Source organism: Numenius arquata, chromosome W, assembly GCF_964106895.1.
Source record: "Numenius arquata chromosome W, bNumArq3.hap1.1, whole genome shotgun sequence".
Classification (NCBI taxonomy): Eukaryota; Metazoa; Chordata; class Aves; order Charadriiformes; family Scolopacidae; genus Numenius; species Numenius arquata.
Window position 1 is genome coordinate 4,963,346 of NC_133615.1, and position 9,801 is coordinate 4,973,146.

Sequence of the window (9,801 nt, forward strand, 5' to 3'; positions counted from 1 at the left end):
CACAATGGTTAGTAGGCTTGCTTGTTGAAGGCTTGCGTATTATAATAACTCTTGTGATTATAGGTCTGTGCTTATGTTTAGTGCTTAGTTGTATTAAGAGAGCTATGTTAAAAGTAGTAAACCAAGCCTGGATTGCTCAAAAACAAAAAGGGGGAATTGTGGAGGAATGGCTGAGTGAAAAAGGGCATGACTTGATTACAATGAGCAACCCAGTCTTTGATAGGGATGAGAGCCCGGAGGAGGCTGTGAACTGTCCTTGAGAAACAGAAGTATGAAGAAGTAGCTACATGATAAGTAAGTGATAAGCGGTACTGCCTCTGGGAGATAGAGAAACATCTGCTGCGCGTGGACAAGAGGTCCGCACTAATTGTGTGAGCGCTCTAGGCGCGTGAACAGAGACTGTAAGCCAATCGTATAATTGTTGCTAGCGCGTGCTCTGCTTGTCTGTCTTTATACTCTGTGTGAACTTGAATAAAGTGAGAACGACCATACTCATATTGAGACTCATCGTTACTCCGGGTCCGTCTCCCACTCCGACAGGATGTCATGCAGGATGCTTTGCACAAGTCCAGTGTCCTGGTTTGAGGTAAAACAGAACTAATTTTCTGTTCAGTATTTTTTACTTTTTTAGCTGGGCCTCTTCTCACTAAGTAAACTCTGAAATTAACAGCATATTGTTCAGAAACTGTTTGCGGCGATGATTGATCAGGATGCAATTGTATGCTAGAAGCAGAAGCAGCAGCCTTTATTCACATACACAAAGCTATATATAGAGAGCTAGTTTCTGAGCTGTTTTGCCAAACAGGATGAGCACTCTCATTCTCATGGTATGCGACTGTCTTCAGCCACATCTCTCTACACACACTCCTCCAGGTGCTTTTCCAGCCTGACCTTCACAGACACACACAATGGTGTGTTGGTTTTTTTTCTGTCCAGCCAGCTCGAAACCATCTTATTCTTAAAGCAACATAGTCTTAGTTCTGTTTAAGTTTTGTTTGATCTGCCATATGTTCAGAAGGGTTCTAAAATCAGTCTTGATCGATCTTCCAGATGTTCTGCACAGCCCAAACATTTCCCCTTTTTTTTTTTATGAAGATAGGGTTCACAGCGAGGACGGCGAGTACTTTGAATTCAGTTCTTCAGAGGCCATGCACCATTCCCCAGATGACTCTGATAACTGCAAGAACAAAAACAGCACAAGTGCAACCCAACCCCACGAAAATCCATATTCTCAGATTAAGGCCTGTAAATCAGTTTTTTAGATTTAACCATTTTACACTGTCCAATAATTCATCTAAAACATTTTTTTGTGCCAATTTTTGTAATTCCATCAATTGTCCTTGTAAGGCTATGTTTAGATCTTGAACCATCCCGTTAACATTAGTCGAGAAGGCTCCTAGTATATGTTGCTTAATTTGATGCCACTCATTAATACTTTGATTCCACTGCAGGGGAGTAGCACATAAATTCTTCTCTGTATATTCCCAATCACAATGCAATCGTGTGCATGTGGTTAGAGCACTCCGCCTATCCCCTAACCAAATTACCACTGCTTCTAGAGCATCTAAACAGGCCAAAATTTGCTGATCAGTACTTGTCTGCATAGCAAGATCTTGTGTTACGTTGCTTAATGCAGAAGCTACTTCATGAACAGTCTGTACAGATTTAGTCAATGCTGTGGTTGCTATGGCTTGACGCGCGGAAACAAACCCTACAACTCGAATAGAGTTATAAAGCAGGTATGTTTATTGCGGCGCCGGGTGCAAGGGGGATTTCTCCTCCTAACTTGCACACTGGCTCGTAAAACAAGCATCTATTTATGATAAAAAGCATACATATTCATTAATGTGGGCTGGGTTATTATAATTAATTCTAAGAAAAGGCGTTACTATTCTAATTATTTCTAGGAACTCATTATCATAAGTCTCCTCCCCTTGCCGCATGCATACTGTCGCCCAGTGGTCGTGGGCCGGGGTCTTCTGGAGGAAGGCTCGTAGTCTTCTTCACCGTGTACTTTTACCTTTGGCTTAGAATGCTGGGCTGTCTGGACCCCAAACCGCGAAACTGGTCCCGACCAGATGGACACTTTACCCAGACAATTGGGTTCCTCCTTAGCATGCAGGCTGTTCCCGCTATCTTATACACAAGGCCATTTCCTTATCTTGGAATGCTGGGCTCCTGGGCTCCGAGCTCTGTTCTTTGCCAAGCTGTACTAAATCTACACTAACGACCTTTAACCATTCATTCTCCGAATCAGGCTGCAGTGGCTAATATAATGATTGCATATACAATAAAAGCTATAAGCCAACCCACAAATCTTCTAGTCTGCTGTTGCTTTAAGACACGTGCTAATTGGCCCAATCCTGATTCTCCTTCCCATTCCCGTGTTAAATTTACTGGTAGCCATACTTCAGCTCAGTGTCTCATTGGTAATATCACAGATTATGTACAGAAATATTCTCATGAGAAAGACAACTGAAACAGTAAGGCTTACTCAAGTTTACCTGGAAAGTGTGATTGATTTGTGAAATAGTAACATGTGCTGATGCTACAAATACATAATTGTGAGAGGTACAAATCATAACAGAGTCATTGTGAATGTGAGTTAAATCTAAACTATAAACACAACCTTTTTTACTACATACACCATGAGCCACATGCCTTGTGAAAAAAGGTGCAGCCATGCGCCAGATTTTGGTAAAGAAAGGACTGACAGTGTTATTAAATTCAGCTTGTAAAACAGGTCCTGACAATCCTCCTTCGGACCATATCAGGGTTTCACTGTTTTTTTGCGAAAAATTTACTTTATGACAGGACTTGGGTTATTAGATGGCCACGAGGTCCCCAATCCCAGAATTTGATAGCTTCCGCTTGTTGTGTCACCGGTTCAGGCAGGCTACAAGGCATCCAACTAAGAGTCACCACATCCCATGTCGCTTCCTATTTTACATGTAGGAATACTTACAGGGGGACTCAGCATTGTATTAGTGCTAATATTAGCATGTTCTAAGCCAGGTATGGAAATGAAAGTTAAATTCCCCACCACTGTCTTTTCATTTTCTCTCTGTTGGTAAAACAGGTGAAACTTCTCAGTCATCATGAGACAGGTAACTTTTTAGTAGCTACACACAGAGGTGGCAGGTCCGTGTGATAGATATGCGTATCATTACTATCAATCCAATCCTTTCCTTTTTCTAAAAAAACCTGCTGGTGGAAGCCATGTTCCCCCTATCCATTTGCTGTCGTTATTAGATATCGGAACTTCAGGATCCCACCACGTTATGGGTTTAGACAAAGGGGGATCTACAACATGTGCCAAATAAAGATGTTGAGCATTCGCAATGCAGCTTATCAAGTGCAACAACAAAACAACTCTTACTGTACTGTTGCTGCTAATGATAGTTAGGTAGGCCAAAAAGGTGTTAACTGGGGTTGGGGGTGCATCCACAGTTGCCATCATGGTACTTGCATGTTGTTGTAGTTGTTTTAATTTTCCCCATGTGATTGGGTCGTCTCTACACGGTCTCTTCCATTTCTGAGTTCTCTTGTCCTTGTTCAGATCCGTCGTCTCCATCTGTGGTATAGGGTTCTTTGTGATGGTTGACCAGCTCATGATAGGGCTTGACGTGCCGAGCAGGAAGCCAACATGGCACTGTTGGAAGAATCATAGAATCATAAAATGGTTAGAGTTGGAAGGGACCTTAAAGAACATCAAGTTCCAACCCCCCTGCCATGGGCAGGGACACCTCCCACTAGACCAGGTTGCTCAAAGCCCCATCCAGCCTGGCCTTGAACACTTCCAGGGATGGGGCATCCACAACTTCTCTGGGCAACCTGTTCCAGTGCTTCACTACCCTCACAGTAAAGAATTTCCTCCTAATATCTAATCTAAATCTCCCCTCTTCTAATTTAAAACCATTACCCCTTGTCCTGTCACTACACTTCCTGACAAAGAGTCCCTCTCCGGCTCTCCTGTAGGCTCCCTTCAGATATTGGAAGGCTGCTATAAGGTCTCCCCGGAGCCTTCTCTTCTCCAGGCTGAACAAGCCCAACTCTCTCAGCCTGTCCTCATAGGAGACGTGCTCCAGCCCCCTGATCATCTTCGTGGCCCTCCGCTGGACCCGTTCCAACAGGTCCATGTCCTTCCTGTGTTGAGGACTCCAAAGCTGGACACAGTATTCCAGGTGGGGTCTCACGAGCGCAGAGTAGAGGGATAGAATCACGGAATTGTCAGAGTCGGAAGGGACCTCTAGAGATCATCTAGTCCAACTCCCCTGCCAAAGCAGGATTGCCTAGAGCACATTACTCAGGACTGCATCCAGGTGGGTCTTGAAAATCTCCAGAGAAGGGGACTCCACGACCTCCCTGGGCAGCCTGTTCCAGTGCTCTATCACCCTCACTGTAAAGAAGTTTCTCCTCATATTTAAATGGAACTTCCTATGTTCCAGCTTGTGCCCGTTGCCCCTCGTCCTATCGCTGGAAACCACTGAAAAGATTTCAACTCCATCATCCTTCAACCCACCCTTTAGGTACTTGTAAGCATTATTAAGGTCTCCCCTCAGCCTTCTCTTTTATTAAGGTCTCCCCTCAGCCTTCTCTTCTCCAGGCTAAAGAGCCCCAGCTCTCTCAGCCTTTCCTTGTAAGGGAGATGCTCTAATCCCTTAATCATCTTTGTTGCCCTACGCTGGACTCTCTCCAGTAGTTCCCTGTCTCTCTTGAACTGGGGAGCCAGAAGTGGATGCAGTATTCCAGTTGTGGCCTCACCAGTGCAGAATAGAGGGGGAGAATGACCTCCCTCGACCTACTGGCCACACTCTTCCCTATGCAGCCCAGGATCCCATTGGCCCTCTTGGCAACAAGGGCACAATGAATCACCTCCTGTGACCTGCTGGCCACACTTCTTTTGATGCAGCCCAGGATGCAGTTGGCTTTCTGGGCTGCCAGTGCACATTGCTGGCTCATGTTGAGCTTCTCATCCACCAACACCCCCAAGTCCTTCTCCTCAGGGTTGCTCTCCAGCCATTCTCCGCCTAAGCTGTATTTGTGCCTGGGATTGCCGCATCCCAGGTGCAGGACCCTGCACTTGGCCTGGTTTAACTTCATGGAATTTGCACAAGCCCACTTCTCAAGCCTGTCCAGGTCCCTCTGGATGGCATCCCTTCCCTCCAGCGTGTCGACCACGGATCCAGCATACGATCCGCTGGGTCAAGCAATGGCTGACTGGAAGGTCCCAAAGAGTGGTGCTCAATGGATTAAAATCCAGCTGGCGGCCAGTCACAAGTGGTGTGCCTCAGGGCTCAGTGTTAGGACCATTTCTGTTTAATGTCTTTATTGATGATCTTGACAAGGACATAGGGTGTATCATCAGCAAGTTCGCAGATGACACCAAGCTAAGCAGGAGTGTTGATTCCCAGGAGGATAGGGAGGCTCTACAGAGAGACCTAGATAGATTGGATCATTGGGCCAACATCAATGGCATGAGTTTCAACAAGGGCAAGTGCCAGGTTCTGCACTTGGGCCACAATAACCCCAAGCAGCGCTACAGGCTTGGGGAAGTGTGGTTGGAAAGCTGCCTGGAAGAAAGAGACCTGGGGGTTCTAATTGACAAGCGGCTGAATATGACCCAGCAGTGTGCCCAGGTGGCCAAGAAAGCCAACGGCATCCTGGCTTGTATTAGAAATAGCGTGAGCAGCAGAAGTAGGGAGGTGATTGTGCCCCTGTACTCAGCACTGGTGAGGCCGCACCTGGAGTATTGTGTCCAGTTTTGGGCACCTCAATACAAGAGAGATATCGAGGTGCTGGAGCGAGTGCAGAGGAGGGCAACGAAGCTGGTGAAGGGCCTGGAAAACAAATCATATGAAGAGCGGTTGAAGGAGCTGGGACTGTTTAGTATGAGGAAGAGGAGGCTGAGGGGAGACCTCATCACTCTCTACAACTACTTGAAAGGACACTGTAGAGAGGTTGGTGCTGGTCTCTTCGCACAGGTAACTAATGACAGAACGAGAGGGAATGGCTTCAAGCTCCAACAGGGTAGGTTTAGACTGAACATTAGGAAAGAATTTTTCACAGAAAGAGTGGTCGGGCATTGAAATAGGCTGCCCAGGGAGGTGGTTGAGTCACCATCCCTGGATGTGTTTAAGAGACGTTTAGATGTGGTGTTGGGGGATATGATATAGGGAAGAACTTTGTAGTGTAGGGTAGATGGTTGGACTCGATGATCCCAAGGGTCTCTTCCAACCTGGATGATTCTATGATTCTATGATTCTACGACCAAGCCACCGAGCTTGGTGTTGTCAGCAAACTTGCTGAGGGTGCACTCTATCCCACTGTCCATGTCTCTGACAAAGATGTTAAACAGCACTGGTCCCAGTACCGACCCCTGAGCAACTCCACTCGCCACTGGCTGCCAATTGGATGTTGAACCATTGACCACAACCCTTTGAGTGCGGCCATTCAGCCAGTTCCTGATCCACCGAATGGTCCATCCATCGAACCCATGACTTTCCAATTTTGAGACCAGGATGTCATATGGGACAGTGTCAAACGCTTTGCCTAAGTCCAGGTAGATGACGTCTGTTGCTCTGCCCTTGTCCACCAAGTCTGTGGCAGTATCATAAAAGGCCACCAAATTTGTCATGAAGAACACACGCAAACCCTCTCCCCCACATCATCAATTCCACTGGCCCATGCCAGGAGATAGTAGACAAAGGGTCTCTATATAGAACTTTTGGGCGTTTTATGAAACCTTCTGGTATTGCAAAATGCCTTTCCATGGCACTTGTCAGTTGCCCCAGATATGACGACATATTCAGAAAATTAAGTGTGAAAACAGCATTATCCAGTTGTTCCTGGGGTGACATATTCCCCCTTTTTTGTTTTTGAAGCATATGTTTTAACAGAGCATGACTACGTTCAACAATGGCCTGTCCTGTGGGATTATGTGGAATGCCAAAATTGTGATCTATACCCCATTGCTGTAAAAAGGAACGGATAGTTTGAGAAGTGTACCCGGGGCCGTTATCAGTCTTAATGACCTTGGGCAGTCCCAAAATAGCAAAACAACGAGTCCAATGCCTGCAAATATCACGCCCTTTCTCTCCAGTATGCACAGAGGCACATAGTGCGCCTGAAAAGGTATCAACAGAAACATGAACATACTGCAAGCACCCAAAAGGAGAATAATGAGTTACATACGACTGCCACATATCATTAGATCACAAGCCACGAGGATTAACCCCTGTTTGAGCAGGCAAGGGTGTGAGGCGCTGGCAGTCAGGACAGGCACGGATTATGTCTTTTGCCTGTGTTAAAGGAATTTGAAATTGTTTACTCAGGCCTTGTGCATTCTGATGAAAAAAGGAATGCGATGCACGGGCAAAGTCCAATTTAAGTACTGCAGCAGTGAGAGAATCGGCAACTGCGTTACCCTCTGTTAGAGGGCCCGGCAGGGTGGTATGCGAACAAATATGTGTAATAAACAAAGGATGTTGTCTACCTTCCAATATTTGCTTTAGTGCCAAAAACATCTGAAAAAGAACTTTATTATCCACTGCCTTAATAAAGGAAAAGGGAATTCTCATCACTAAGTTTACCACGTATTCAGAATCACAAACAATGTTCAGAGGTTCCTTTGGAAAAAAATCTGTAAAGCGTGCAGTATTGCCCCAAGCTCCACTAGCTGTGTTGAGCCAGAGAAAGTCATTACAGAATGTTCCCAGTGCATGTCTGTCTGCTAGGCAACGGCAGCTTTTCCAGTTTTCCCTGACCCATCCACAAATATAGTGCGAGCCCCAGAAATAGGCATGGAAGATATAATTTCCTTGGGACAAAGGGGCAATGTCTGCAGTTGCTGTAGTAACTTACAAGAAGGTAGAGAAAAATGAATATTGCCCACAAAATCAGCCAACGCTATTTGAAATGGCAGAGAATTTTGAGATAGGAAGGTATATTCTTGTGCTGTAACCGGTAGGTAAAGATCAACAGGGTCATATCCTGTTAGTTCCTGGGTACGTGTTCTACCCTTATCAGCCAGATAAGGAAATCCAAAAAGGTAGAAACAGTCTTTCTCAAGGTATTAGGTAAGAAAAGCCATTCAAGATAAAAAAACTTAGCATTATCCTCAATCTGTCCAATTAATCTGACTGGTTGATGAAGTGTATTAAGTATTAGAAGAGACACTGGTAATTCCCTACGTATACGGTCTGCCTGAAGTGCAGAAATCTTTTGTGCTACTACTTCTAATTCTTTCAGCGATTCTTCAGATAATTCTCATCTAGGGTTAAGATCATTGTCACCTTTTAAAGCCGCAAATAAATTTTGCAAATTGTTAAGCATTTCCTACTGCTTCTAAAATGCCTACTCTAAATGAACTCTGCAGCCCATTTTCGTGTATAGATTTTTTAAGTTCCCTGAAAGCTTGATAAGGTAATCCTTCATGAGCAGGAGGGCAATTAGCTTTATATATCACTGAAAATGCAAACGAAAAATCCCCATTTTTAAAGCTTCTTCCTTGCACTTTTGCATTGCTGGAAGCTTTTCAGATTCTGTTTTCAAAAAGGGGTTTGTAGGTGCTGTGGGGGTGATTGGAAAAGGCCTCTTTTCTGACAACGGCATATTCAATTGTTGGGGAGGGGGGGGTAATTGTGGATATAAGTTAGGTTCAGTTTCTGGGTTGACTGGACCAGGATCGAAGGGATTATTGGGAATTTGATCGTTTGAGGAAGTCTCAATGTCATTATAAACATTTTTGCCTTCAGCATCTTTAGTTACAACAGCCTCACTAGGTTTTAACTGAGCTAGTGCCGAATATAAAAAACGCCAGGTTACCAGTGCTGATTCCGGGATATCAAAACCCAGCTCTTTCCTATTTTGTAAATGCTTTCCTACTTTTTCCCATTGTGAGCTATCAAAGGTACCCTCAGATGGAAACCAATTGCAATGTTCCTTTACTAGTAATAACAATTGAGATGATTGCTTCTCAGTAGTATTATAGCCATCAGCATGCAAAATTTGTTGCAAAACCTTTAAGTATAATTTATGTTCATGCGATGCAATCTGTCCCATTTCTAACAACAACCCTCTAACTTTCCTTTTCAACAGGCATTACTGTTCCTTTTTACAAGGAATTGTGGCCACGAAATAAAAAACTGTATACTCACCCATCGGGTTGTGTGGCAAAAAAAGACGAGCCTCACACAGGCCACCAATTTGCGTTGATGATTGATCAGGATGCAATTGTATGCTAGAAGCAGAAGCAGAAGCAGCCTTTATTCACATACACAAAGCTATATATAGAGAGCTAGTTTCTGAGCTGTTTTGCCAAACAGGATGAGCAATCTCATTCTCATGGTATGCGACTGTCTTCAGCCACATCTCTCTACACACACTCCTCCAGGTGCTTTTCCAGCCTGACCTTCACAGACACACACAATGGTGTGTTGGTTTTTTTCTGTCCAGCCAGCTCGAAACCATCTTATTCTTAAAGCAACATAGTCTTAGTTCTGTTTAAGTTTTGTTTGATCTGCCATATGTTCAGAAGGGTTCTAAAATCAGTCTTGATCGATCTTCCAGATGTTCTGCATGGCCCCAAAAACTGTTCACTCTCACAGTGATAAGACCTGATTATACCAAGGAATGGTGAGCAGAGAGGCCCTTGCTTATACTTATTGCTATAACAACCAAGGTCAGGTAAATTTGTTATTTGCCCCATTGGAGGGTCGGAAGCGGAAAAGCGTAGAGGGGTCACACCTGTAGGGAGGAGAGGACAGGACAGGTGACCCAAAACTGACCAACAGGGTATTC

At 44.7% G+C, this 9,801-nt stretch overlaps 1 long non-coding RNA gene across 1 annotated transcript; it reads right to left on the reverse strand.

Annotated features, from left to right (window-relative positions):
- Window positions 1-720: 720 nt before the first annotated feature.
- On the reverse strand, window positions 721-9,416 carry LOC141476703 (uncharacterized). The gene is made up of 3 exons (XR_012463680.1): window positions 9,159-9,416; window positions 3,380-3,652; window positions 721-1,177 (listed from the first exon to the last, which is right to left on the reverse strand). It is a non-coding gene; the product is annotated as an uncharacterized lncRNA (long non-coding RNA).
- Window positions 9,417-9,801: the final 385 nt, after the last annotated feature.